This window comes from Belonocnema kinseyi, chromosome 9 (assembly GCF_010883055.1).
Source record: "Belonocnema kinseyi isolate 2016_QV_RU_SX_M_011 chromosome 9, B_treatae_v1, whole genome shotgun sequence".
Classification (NCBI taxonomy): domain Eukaryota; kingdom Metazoa; phylum Arthropoda; class Insecta; order Hymenoptera; family Cynipidae; genus Belonocnema; species Belonocnema kinseyi.
The window spans coordinates 122,469,563-122,484,208 of NC_046665.1; positions in this window are offsets into that span (position 1 = coordinate 122,469,563).

A 14,646-nucleotide genomic window follows, 5' to 3' on the forward strand; every position below is an offset into this window, starting at 1 on the left:
TCGACACCTTGACAAATGTAATTCCATGTAGAAACATGCGTTTAAATAAAATATTTTACCAAAAAAGTTACCCACGCTTTAACTTGACAGACTGTAATCTATATAAGTATCCCAGTCAGTTGCTTCAGGATTTCTATACATTTGTACCTCAGGTCTATTGTTAGCTAAGGAGAAACACATCTTACTATGATCGGATAGGAACGTATCCAACGATACCTGTCACTGTTTGAGCGCTTTGAAAATACTTATTGAACGCAAGGATAAATAAATTACCTCGCGACTTCTAGATAGCACGATGGTAGGGTTTAAAAAAATGCAGATGTTCTGCACCAGAAGTGGAAATTTTTTTTATTTTTAGAATTTTTGAGGAGTTGTTAAATAAAAAGTTTAGGTTCTTCTTTCCAAATGTGGAGAATTAGGATTAGTTTTGATTTAAGTCATTGCAAATGATGGTATAAATTTCTGATTTCTAACCAGAAATCTTCCAATCGTTTAATTTATAAAAAGTCTAAAACTTTAAAGTATAATAGTGTTTTGTTCAAAATTGTTCAATTCGGAAATCTTAACAGTTTTCTTTTTATAAGTGTAAATTACAAAACCTTTTAAATTGGAAATGGTTTCCACTTTAATGTTTAAGGATTAAAATTTGAGGAGTTTCCCTTGGATATCATGAGATATTTCTTCATAAAATAAATTTTGTTGCATTTATTTTACAATTATTTACATTTCATTTCCAATTACAATTGTTTTAAAATTAAAATAAAATTGTAAAAGCTAAATTTTGTAATTTTGAGATAAATATTTTAAGGCATTAAAGATTTTGTAAAGATTTCATATACAATAAAATAAGTATTATCAGTTTCTTTATAAATTTATATATGAATAATTATTATAAGATTTTCGAAAAATTAAAAAAAAAAGATTTTCGAATATATCAGATGTGTCAGAAAAGATCTTAGGAGATTTTAGACATTTTATTTTTATTTTACAGGATTTTAAAAAATATACTGAATATTTCTTATCTATTTAAAATGGTTTGAATTCTTCAAGATATTGGTAACTCTCTCAAGTTCTAATCAAAAATTAAAAAAAAATTCATTCAAAATGTAGAAAAAAATTCCTTATGATCTTCTAAATTTTCCCTAGCATTTTAAGAAACTATGTTTATTCTCCTGAAACCTTTCGAGATTCTTTCAAATTTTCTAAAGTTTATCTTGCGTTTTTAAAACACTTCTAAAGTTTAAATTTTTTTAATCTCATCAAGTCTACTAAAGACTTCCTGAATTCACTTGATTATTGACTTTTTAAAACTTTTTAATCTTATCAAATTGAAGTATTTTCCTTTAAAATCTTCTACACACTTCTTTTTAATTTTAGGAAATCGTTTGATCTCTTCCAAGTTTTTCAGATGTTTTGAGAATATTTTTAATCTTTTGCATTTTTTTGAAATGTTTAAAAATAATCTTTTCAAATTAATTGTTCGAAATAAAAATTATGTTAATTATTTCTTTAAAAATCTTTACAAGTTTTCCTTATTTTCGAATCGTTTCAAAATTTTTAAATATCTCTAAAACTTACTCAAATTTGAAAGATTTATGTCCCTTAATTTTTCTAAATTTAAATAATATGGAAAAATTACAAGATTTTGCTTCAAAATATTTTACGTACTTTTTAGACATTTTAGGAAATAATTAAAAATTTGTTGTAATCTTTTTTCAATTTTCTGTTAAAATCCATTCCAAAAAAATTATTCAAATTTTTTCCCAAGGAGTTTCATTCATTATCTTTCATTATCTGAAAGTCCTTCGTTTATCGACTTTTATTATTATTTTTTCATTTTACATACGTATCTATTATATCTTATCAAAATTTAATATAAAAGTCTGATCTGTTAAGTGTATTAAAATACTACAATTTTTAATGTTTCCATATTTTTATAAATAATTCAACAAATTTTATGTGTAATAAACTTTTTTTAAACCTCACAGAAATTATTCCAAGTTTCTTTTTTTGAATTTTCAAAATTTATGTCATTACTTATTCTGATTGGAAATAATTACTTACTTTTCTAAAACTTCTCTGAACTTTAAATTATTTTTTAATCTCATCAATCCTACTCAATATTTATTGAATTTATTCGATTATTTGTACTTTTAAAAAATTTATAATGTTATCGAATTAAAAAATGTTGATTTAAAAAACATTTACGCTCTTTTTCGAAATTTTAGGAAATTATTTGATGTGTTTAAAAATCTTCTTTAATTTTCTTTTATAGACATTTTACAAAATAAAAAATCATTAAAAATTTTCACCCGTTACTTAGGAAAATAATAATTTTTTTTCTAATCTTGTCTGGTCTTTTAATCTTTAAAAATTATTCAAATTTTTCCTGTTTATTTTTTATTTTGCAAAATTAAAAAAATATTGCCTTTAAAATTTTTCAGATACTTTGACAATTTTTGACGTATTTTTGAATGTTTTTAAATGCTTCAGAATAATCTCGTAAAATTAATTTTTCGAAATGAAACATGATTTTAATTATTTCTGGGAACCTAAAATAATCTTTTTCGTTTTCGTAAAAACTTACAAAATTCTTGAAAAATCTTCACAAGTTTTAATTTTGTTTGAATCCTTTCAAAATTTCTAAATATCTCTTAAACTTTCTCAAATTTTAAATTGATTTTTAAAGCAACAGATAATTTCAAAAATTGTGTAACAAAATTGCACAAGAAGGCCTAATAAAAATTATGTTCCTTAATTTAAAATGTGAAAAAATTGATTCATAATCTTTAAATTTTTCCCAGGAATTATAAGAAAAATAGTTTTACCTCCTTGAAATCTTTCGGAATTCCTGTAAAGCTTCCAAAGTTTATGTTTGAATCCTTTCAAAATCTAATTTTCTAACAGGATTTAAGTTTAAAATTCGATTTGAATCTCTTCAGTTTTTCTTAATATTTCCGGCATTTTCTCGATTTTGATCTATTTATTATAATCTTACCAAATTGAAATATTTTGCTTTAAAATCTTCTACAGTCTTTTAAATTTTGGGAAATTCTTTCACATGTTTAAAATCCTTTTTTGATACTCTCATAAAGTATGTTCTGTTAAAATAAAAAGTGATTACAAATTTTCCTACCAATCTTGAAAAAGTTCTGTTTCTAATCTTGTCGGACCTTCTAAGCCTTCTAAGCATTAAAAACTATTTAAATTTTTCCTGATTTTCTTTGAAATTCGGCAAAATGAATAAGATTACTTAAAATCTGCAGATTCTTTATTTATCATTTTAAACGTAGCTTAAAATGTATTGGAATTTTTTTAAATCAATTTTTCAAAATAAAAAATTATATTAATTATTTGTAGAAACCTAAAAGAATATTTTTCATTTTCATGAAACCTTAAAAGATTCTTTAATAGATCTTTACAAATTATAATTATTTTCTAATCGTTTCATAATTCCTGAATATCTCTTAAACTTACGCTGATGTGAAAGCGCATTTTTCAAAACATAATAAATTTAAGAAAAAGTGTACAACAAAATTGCGCAAGAAGGTTTGATAAGAATTAATTTCCTTTTTTTTCTAAAATTATAAAACATAGCAAAACTGCCTGAACTTTCATTCTCTTGACACCCTACGAAATTCAGTTTACTTAAAAACTCCTCCAAATAACCAGTTAGCCACCGAAAACGAATCGTGAAGTCTGGAGGGGGGGGGAGGGGCTGGAACTCATGTTCGTGCATTTTCGGCACTACAGGAGGCTGGCCTACGCAACATGTAGCAGAGCCGACTCACGGACTCGCTACGTTTGAATGTGTCGCTCCCAGATGGGAGAGTGGTGGGGGCCGAAAAATCCCACATTCTGGAGACACTAAAGGGAGGTGCAGAGAATGTTTGAAGACAGGTCTAAGGGGGAGAGGAGTAAAAATAGGGTCGTGAAGTTCGATGGTTGAATTGGTAGAGGCGCGGGTAGTAAAGAAAGGGATGTGATAGAATAATGACAAAGTTTACAAGGTGTTATAAGTGAAGGCTTCAGGAGGTGGTCAGAGTGAAGAAGAAAGAAAGGGCTATTTGCGGAATTATAGCGAGGGTTAGGGATAGATTAGAGAAGGATTTTAATGGAGAGGGGAGGGCCTTTTTTGAAGGCAGTAAAGATAGGAGGGTAAACGTGTCAAAATGTGACGGCGTACAGTAAGGCTGTGGTGGAAAGGGTGAAAGACTTGATAGGTAGCAGAGAGTCTGGTATGGTGATGCTTGGGCCGGGGGACTTTAATGCGATAATTGAGATAGAAGCGGGCCTTTGAAGGGATGGGGAAAGCTGTGAAGAAAATCAAAAGTTAAAATAATAAGTAAGCAGGAAGAGATTCTAAGAGACTGTATGGAGGACACAGGCTGGACGGTGGCAAATATTATTTGGTAACAATGAACGAAGAGAGAGATTATACATATACAATTAATGTAGTTGTATTAGTGGTAGACTATATTGTCAGGAATATGCTAGGGTGGAAGGAAGCGTAAAGATTCGCAGTGAAAGAGAGGTTAGAGTTAGACCATCAGCCAATCGGGTTGCGGATAACGGGAATGAGCGGCGGTGGGCAATATGAAAAATGTGAAAAGATAAAAAGAGAGGTAAAGAGGAAGTATAAAACTTGAAAGAGGGAACTGCGAAAAGGGGGGCGTAAGTATCAAATGAGACAAGCAAAAATGTTGAGAGTGAGGAGTGGAGGGAGTTTTTGAAGGAATCGTTTCAGGGCTCAGCTTAACAAAAGGGAGAAAAAGACAGGGAAGTTAAGAAGGTGAAAGGCAGCAGGGCTAAATGGGATAGGGATAGCGTCTAATAGTGCCAATGTTTAAAGAGGGAGATAAAGATGAGCAGGAAAATTACAGACGGATTACGCCAATGTGTACATCGTACAAAGTATACGCGATAATGTTGGTGGAGACTGCGGAACGATGTCGAGGGCAGTGTTGTTGGAGTAAGAAAAGAAACAGGAGTCCTCTTCCTCAGTAATTCATTAGGCGTCACCTGTGCAGTTGAAAAAGTCGAGGTCTGTTAGCATCAGTGGTCGAAGAAAAAGGAATATTGCCGGAGACTCAAGCGGGCTTTATGACGAATTGGAGCACTATCGACAATATCTACGTTCTACAGCACGCGGTGTACAGAGAATTAGCGCAGAAAGGGTGAAAATTGTATGCATTTTTGTGCATCTTAAAGGCGCGTTTTCTTCAGTGCATGGGGGAGGTTTTTGGAGGCGATTTAGGAGGGAATTTCTGAAAAAAGAGGGGTTCAGGCAAGGGTGTATACTTAGTTCAACGATATTTCAATTTTAATAGCAAATATGGAAAGTGTGCTATCGATCGGAGTAATAGGAGGAGTTAGGGAAGAAGGCGTTAGGGTAAGGTCACTTGGGCTATGTAGATGATATAGAGCTACTAAAAAAGAGCAAGGTGGTATTAAAGGTATTGATAAAGAGGTTGAGAAGATAGTTGAATAAAAATAGATTAGACATGCATGCGGAACAGTCCAATATTATGGTGTCCAGGAAAGGAGGTGGCAGGGATAAGGAAGGGGAGACGAAGTTGAAGGAAAGACGATGCATGATGCGAAAGAATTTGTGTACCTGGGCTTCCTGTTTCGGATGAGTGGCAGAGTCGATGGCTATATAAAAGATAGAGTAAGAAGGGCAAATGTTGGAAAGAAAGCCAAGAGAGTAAGTAAACAAGACTCAAGAGAGGCATGTAATGTCGACATGAGGATTAGCAAGGAATACGCCAAATTAATTTTCAGGAGGAAGACGCAAAAAACCAGTTTAGGGATTATAACGGGAAGTTGAGCATATAATATGAGAAGTTTTTGGAAAAGGGGGATGTAATCTGGTTGGGCAGTGTTGGTGGGAGAAGGAGCATAGAAGAGGGTGTACAAAGATGAAGATTAAAAGTTAAAGTTAAAGGTAAATTAGAATGAATGGAATGCAGATGTATGATTTGAGAATCATGCACGAGGAAGGAAGGAGGGTATATGAGATGGTTAAGAAGGACGGCATGAATAGAGAGAAAGCAGCAGGGGCGGACAGAATAATAGAGTCCAGGTTTAGCATAAACTGTGGGTAAATTATGCCAAAGGAGAGAAGGCAACATTTTTGTGAAAAAGAAGGGAAAGGAATTTCGAAGCTTCTAGCTTATAGTTTATAGCTAGAAGTGTAAGGAGGTGGACAGGAGGAGAATAAGGGGGAGAATTGGGTAATGGGTAAGACGTAGGAGAAGGGAAGAAAGGAGGAAGAGGAATGGATAAGGAAAAATTGTAAATAGGAGAAGAAGTAGGTTTAGGAGAATTGTGAATAGTAAATAAGTATTAATTATTAGTCAAGGAGGCAGAGAATAGGAGTGCGCGGCAAAGCGTAAAAGTAGGGACATACGTGCGAGGTTGGGCATGGTGAAGTGACGAAGGCAAGGCTATAAGATCAAGCGTTCCTAGGGATAAGGCAGGATAGGTACATTTTGATGATTTTGTGAATTTTTTATTTCAACAGTCAGATAAAAATTCAGGTAATCATCAGGTGTTGCTGTCATATTTATTTCTTATCAGTACCATATAGCCTGCAATTACGATTGATAAATCCCTGGCTTGATCTAGACTCTAAACTGTAAGCGAAATGAAGACTTACTTTAGAGGAAGGAATTTTAGTCAATCGTGAAAAACTATTGGAGGCTATCAGTGCTGCCGTGATTTAAGAAAGCAGTATTAACGGCAAAGAATCAAAAAACGAGTTATTTCTATCGTTTAAATCGTGAAGAAAAGATACATCTGAGTATTAAAATTATTATTTTTAAATTGTTAATAATTTTTTAATTAATTATTGCTAAATTTTGGAAAACACTGTTAAATGCAACATTTGGTGAGTCGTGATTTTGGAGAAACCCTTAATTGACCGTTAACAGCTTAAATCATGGATTGCTGAATACTTCTCAGAGGAAAGAAAAGAAATTTGCATTAGCGTTGAAATATCTTAAAAAAAAACAAATAAAATAAATAATAATAATAACAATAATAATAAATAAATCAAATGTTGATAAACTGTAAATATAAATGAACTTGTGATTTTTAAAACTGTATAGTTGAATAAATTAATTCGCGAAGTCTAGATGTCATGAAGGTAGGTATATTGCCCTTATTCAATAAAGTTAAATTAAAAGTTAAGAGGCAATTTACATGAAACTCAACCCTATGGAAAGTGTCCCAACCGCTCCAACTCGAAAAATGTGCCTCATCATCATATTCGATGAGCTGTGGTCATCCTTAACCAGAACAGTAGTCCACTAAATTTCCCCATTCCTAAGATGGTGGTGGGTTCTGGGACTCAAATGGTAGGTTCTCGAAGCAAGTCACCACAGGTTCGCGCCTACCTCCTAAATGGTGCTCGATCTTCATTGCTACCAATTTAAAAAAAAAAGAAGTTTGGTAATCCAATAACTTTAATATCACCTTAAAAATAAAGTGTTACTCTAGGTGTTTCTATAAATACATCATAAATCACTGATCCGCTCTTGTTACTGATTCCTCTAAATTGTGCCTTATAAACCCAATGTTGCTATAATAGGGCAAAAACTTTTTGTTCTGCAGTCAAACATCTGCTTAGGATACCAGTCACTTCTTTAGCGTGGTGGATTTTTTATTCCCAGTGGATTCTTTTATCTTTCCCGAAGACAAATCTGGAGCTCAGTCCACGGGTGGAACTTTAGGTTTCGAGAGGAACTTTATAATAATACTCTGAAAACCATGATGAAGTCTGAAGTCGATCTTCTTCATCGATTATTTTTTATTCCTCCGTTTTCATGGAATCCAATCCATCAGTTGTATTGGCCTCAGCAGGTCTTTTCTGTCGATCACTAAGATCTTAGCACCCACCCAAGGCTGTGATCGGCTAGCAGCTTCATTGAGCCAAGTCCTGGATACTGCGGTCGCAAATTTCACGATCAAAGTATCAATTTTAAAAAGGAAATCTTCAGATCGGGGGATGATTTCTCCAGGTTGCACAATGCCGATTTTCTTCTGAAATGTCTCTTCAATTACCTTGGCCGGGTTTTTATTGAGTTCGGTCAGTGGAAGCTCCTCGTTGTCTATGGCCTCTTTCGGGGGAATTTGAAGAGTCTTTGTCCTACACGTCTAATCCTCCTCACCAATTACAAGGTGTTATAGACTCTAGGGGAGGTCCCTGACGTTAGTTATTTAATTGATGAGGAAATAGTGTTTTCTGCTTCTAGAAGTATCTTCAATAAGATGTTTGCCAAACCGCACGTTTCTAGATATCCTTTTACACATATCCACACACATGCCACTTTTTCGTTCTGCACATTGTTATGGATTTAGATAGCGGTTATGTTTTTGTGCAATATTTAGTAATTATACGTAGACACCATTTGTTCAAAACATCAAATTTGGTATATTTAAATGTGTATTTAGTTGAAAAGAAGGACATTTTTGCTTTGAAAATTTTTAGGTGGTATGAAGAAAGTAATTTTTAGTTATTAATTGTTTTCTAAGTTTTATATTTTCAGAAGAAATAAGGGTTGCCTAGCCAACAGGAATAACATACCAAATTTTTAATGTTATCACATACTGTTTAACATAACAAAGCAAAATTTTTAAAACCATCTTGATGCATTGCTAAGGGTCTTTTTTAGTTGACATATTTAACAACAAATATTTCTCTGAAGAAAAAAAATGTAGTTTTTCCTGGATTCTTTTTCTAACTTTTGTATCTTACACTCTACGTGTAAACAATTTTAAGATAATGTTGATGAGTTGGTGCGATGCTTCAGAAAGTGATTAATTTAAATAAATAATTAGAACAAGAACTCAAATAATTAGCTTTAAGGCCATGTGACGAGAGGGTCACGTGACCTAATCTGGTCTTTAATTTTTCTTTCTCAACTTGCGTCTAAACGAAATGAGTTATCGCTCTGAACAACCTAATTTTTCAAAAATTTCTAGTAGAATCGCAAAGCTCTTGTTTGTTTCATCAAACATCTTTTAATCAAATTCGTACAAGCAACGCCGTCTCTTAATATCTCTGATTCCCAGGCCTTTTTCACGACTGCACGACTCCTATTGGCTGGCGCTTTGTCGTTTGGGCCTTTTGTCACAAATCCTGAAATTTATTATATATTGTTTCACATGTTAAATCAAATCTTCCAGAAAGACATTGTAAGAGCAATAACAGTTTTTGATAATACCTAAATTTACGATGAATAAATTCCTAAGGAAATTTAACAATAAACAGCGCATGTATAATAAAGCTTCTGGTGTATTAAAGTATTCAAAATTTTTTGTTTCATATCTAATATCAAGCATACACAATACAAATTTTTATGATAATAATCGTGAAGTAACGCAATCCTTCAGAAATATATTTATATGATGGATCCACGAACATTACAAATTATAAATCATTCCAGGAATTAATTATTTATCCGAATTAAAAATTTTTAATTACGTCAGGGAAATTAGCTTTATGCCTTTATTTGGTTGCCCAAGCTCGCAAAATAATTTTAAATTACGAAAGAGACACTGGTATCTAATATAATATTTTTAAGCATAATTAATTACTATAAGTGAAACTCATCGAAAGTGGTTGCCTGTACTGAGAGAAAATGAAGATTATCATGGGTATCGTGCTTCTCAGCTTAGCAGATCCTCACGATTTTTTTAGTGAGTACAATAATGTTCATAATACAAATTTGAAACTGAATTGTTTAAAATAAAAAGAATGAAATTTCGAAATAATTTTTTTTTAATTAGTTGGGCCAAATTAGTTCTAAACAGATTTATTGATTTAAAAGAAATGAAAATGTGGTAATTTGTTTTGCTTCTCAATTGACCGAAAAAAATGCCTTTGAACCAAAAATGATCGGGAACTTCTTTCCCCGTTAGAATTGCTACCTTAGGTTAGATAATTAATATTTTGTATGTCTCATTTAGTTGCAGAAGAGAAACTATAGTGAACCCCTTTAATAGCCCTCCCTTCTATAGGATCTGCGCATGGTGCACGCGGTCTGCGGTTGTCACTCAGGCGAGCACTCAGGCGTGAACAGACAAAGGCGGAGCGGGCTATAATGAGTTAGTTCCCATCCACCGTCAGCCCCAAAATAGGCACTATAGAAGAGTTTATCTGTAATTTTTTAAAAATCTTCCTCATTTATATGGTGCAAATTGTGTTCTCTGTTTCAGAATTGGTTACGCTACGACGTCACAAATACGCACAAATTCATGCAGCTCCCTATCGACCAAATGTTCATATTTTTCAAAGTCTTTCTAATAGAGCTAGAAATATAGCTGACTATGCAAATCACGGACTATATTATGTGGGAGTGAGATCAGAGTTTATTATTGGAATGATCTTTCCAGCTGAAGAACATTTCTTGTATCCATTTCTTCATTGCCCTCATATTGCCGCCGAACAACATAATTGCATTAGGGTTAAAGTAAGCATACATAACCAGGATGAGTTGATTCCAATAACAAGCGAGGAAAATAACAATTTCGGATTCTTTTATCGATTTGAGCCAGAATCTGACATTTATCAAGCACAGCTAAGAATGTAGGGCACAGCCCAAAAAATTTAGTGTATCTAATATAAAATTGCGATTTGTATTTTATAGTCGTAAAATAATGCGAGTTTCGCAATTTCTAAAATGAATACAAATTCTGCATGTTTAAGTACAAATTTTTTCCTTATGAAAGGGGGTGGGGTTTTTTGACACCTACATTTTAAAAAATACTTGCTCTTCACCTTAAGGTCAATTTTCAAGGCATTTGAAGGTCAATATGGTTTTTAAAAATAAAAACCTCTATTATTGAACGCGGCTTTAAAAAGAGCAGAAAATTTGACATAAAAATATATTATGGGAAGTTGGCTTTTTTGACCTTAGAAAGGTAAAAAATCAAGGTTAAATGTCTAAAAACAGACAGATGCCCTTTTTTCTAAATATCGTGGTATTCTGAGCATAACAAACATTCAAGATGCTTTTAGAAAGTCGATAAAATGTGAAAATGTGAACCACCTTGGCCATCTTGACCTTCAGATTAGTTTTCAAGGTCATTAAAGGTCAATTTAATTTTTTCCTACAGAAACCATATTTTTGTCATCAAACTGCAAGAACTATCAACCCAAAAGTTGAATTTTCAACTAAACTAGATTTATTTTCAAAAAATGACTTTTTAACAAAATAATTTAATTTTAACCAAAAGTTAAATTTGTACTTAAACAACAACCATTTTCGACCAACAATGAAATACGTAAATTTTTAATTACGCAGGTATTTTTTTTTTAAAAAGGAATTTTTTAAAATCTAGTCTAATTTCTAGCCTAAAAGATTATTTTTTACTAAAATTCTGAATCATCAACCATAAAATTTATTTGTGAGAAAGTTGCTCAACTTTAGAACTTAGTTGGTAAATTTTGAACCCAAAAGATGAAACTTTATACAAAAAGATTATTTTCCTACCGAAAAAAAACAAACAAATTTTTAACAAAATTCCAGAATTCTCAACGAAAAAGTTTAATTTTTTAGAAAGAATTTGTTTTCAAAAATGTAGTTTAATTTAAAAATCGAATTGTTAAATTTTTAACCAAGAAGACGAGTTTCCAACAAAATACAAGAACTGTTAATCTACAAGTCGAATTTTCAACTAAGCTTCATTCATTTACAATAAACAATTTTTTTAACAAAATATTTTAATTTTAACAAAGATTTGCTTTTTTACTTGAAAAATAATCATTTTCGACCAAAAATGGAATAGGTTAATTTTATTTCTAAAATTTCTCACTTTTAATTTAAGCTTATTTTCGCGTTTTCTCATCAGTAGTTTAAGTGAAAACCCGTCCATTGTTTATTAACATTCATTGCGTTCTTAACCTACAATAAAGTTTTTTATTACTTTTTTAAACCACAAATAAGTAAATTCTCTTTAATCTTTTATGACTTAAAAATAAAAATTTACCATCGATTAAAAATATTAACTTAGGGTAGTTCTCCTGTCAAACATCAGATATCTGAAAAAAATTACTTTACTCTGAATTTAAGTATCAAAATATTATAACTGATGTAACTTTTGAAATAATCAATATTTTTCATGAAAAGTGTTAAAAATCACAAAATAGATTGAATCTTTTTTGACCGTCGTTTTTTATCAATTTTTGAAAAACTGATTTCATTTCAATAACTTACGGCTAATGTTTCCCAGGAAATCATTCCCTACAACTCTACTGTTTTCAATTCTAAAAATAACTGAATAATCTTAAACATACATTTATTTTCTTAAAGAATGTTTTCTTTAAAAAAGTTGTTCTAACAATTTCAGCCATAGAAAAATTTACTTTCAAAATTAGAAACAATAAATTTGTAGAGAATATTTTCGCAAAAACAGAAGCCGCCATTTATTAAAATGCAATTAATTTTAAAAAAATGGTAAGATGCTATTTCATGTAAGATGTTATTTCAAATATTTATGTTTTAGATCATCAAAAATGATGGACTAGATCTCTTATTTCTAACTAGAAATCTAAAAACCGTCAATATTATAAAATTTCAAAATTTATAAGCTTATTAGCATTTATTGTAAAATAGTTCAATTTAAAAATGTTAAAAGCTTTGACTTTATACTTTTAAATTACAGAGCCTATGAACTGAAATTTGTTGATCGTGATTTTTAAAAGATTGATATTCGAAAAAGTTTCCCTTGGGTTGCATTAATTTTAAGTTTAGTTTTTTATTTCACGTGAAAAGTTTTCAGTTCTTAGAGTTGGAATTTCTTCATTCAATGACTTCAATTTCTTGCGAACTGGAAATGACGGGAAATTTTGATCCAAGATTAAAACGACCACCTTGTAATTAAAAAGGCGAGATTTGATATTCTGTGCAACTTCAGGAAAAAGGCAATAAGAATTAAATCTTTATTATGTGTACTGTGAGATTTGTGTGTTTTTCTTATGGAATTATCTACACTAAGACGACTTCTCAACCGTAATGTTCGCCTAGATATTTGGACGATTTTTCCGTATCACAATCGTTAAATGGTCATTGTATTTTGCGCCTGTTCTTCCTAGATTATCATATATAGTTTCCCTGTCGGTGTACCGATAATGCTAAACTTAAGACGTGAGGGAAATTGGAAGCTGGCCACTGCCCAGTGGGCACAAAATTTGGCGACGTCTTTACGACATCGTTACGACATCTTTACGACAACTTTACGACATCCTATGTCCATGTCGTTTTGGTGGCTTTGCGATATCGCAAAGACATCGTCAGATCATACGAACTTTTTACGATACCGTAAAGACACCTTAACGAGATGGACATAGGATGTCGTAAAGTTATTGTAAATATGTCGTAACGATGTCGTAAATACGTTGCCAAATTTTGTGCCCACTGGGTGTCTGAAGCCTTCTCACATATCAGCGATCATAATTCCTTTGTTTCGTGTAACGAAGATGTCATACGCTTTTTGCAAATTCAATTAAAACTGTATAAAAGAAAATGTCAAAGTCTTTTAAAATTCTCAGATGAGGAAAAGAAGTATTTGATAAAAAAAAGATACGTTTCGAAAAAAAATTGGAGGATCGAAGACTAGACGAGTAGAATTGGGAAAGGAGAAGTAAGTACGAAACAGGTTAGAAGAAATTTTCAATCGGTCCACAGCGGTCCACAGGAGGTTATAACACTCACCGTTGACGGAGGTCATCACTACGTCCTAGTTATTTGAGAAAATAAAGTTTCTGCAAGGATTAGAGAGATCAAGAGAGAGAGAGAGAGTTGAGAAAAATGTCCTTCTGCCAAGAAATATATATTTTTCGATCCTCACAAGTTGAATATGGGGGTTAAAGCAGCTCTCCCAGAGCCGCATGCTTACGTTATAAAAAGAGATTGACTTATTATGGATACCCAACCAAGACTCAAGGCTGGCCTTGGAGATTTGGTGAGTTCAGCATTGATTGCCCTCGGTTACGATAATGAGAAAAAACTTAAAACATTAGGAATTGTCAGTGGCTTCTTCAATTTGTTCTTAGACCTACAATTTGAGGAATCTTCTGGTTGCAGAAATTCGATTTTAAAGAACATCGATGCAGCTTTACGAGATATTCTTAGTTTCACAGATTTATAGAAATGGTTATTTTGTGTTAATTTTGAGTTTGAGATGAAGGCTGCTAAGGCGTTGGCTGCTTCAAGTTGGCTGCTTACAGGGGATAGCAGAAACCACTCTACGGGGGTGGGGGCGTGGGTAGATGCGGTAGGTTGCGCAGGTTACTTAAAAAACTTCCCCAATTGTTAGAAGAATTTAACGTCTAATAATAAAGTGCTAAGTTGGATCAGGAATTTCATAACACTAGTAACAGGGACTATTAAAAAAATTGAATCTTGTAAGGAAGAATTTCTGTTAACAACTTGTATATCTCCCAAATCTGACTGATCTTATTCTTTTAGCTTGAATCTTACACAGTTGAGTAAGTTTATTTTTCCTGAAGATCTTAAATAAGAACCCATTGGGCACAAAATTTAGCGACGTATTTACGACATCGTTACATCTTTACGATAACTTTACGACATCCTATGTCCATGCCGTTAAGGTGTCTTAACGATATCGTAAATAAGT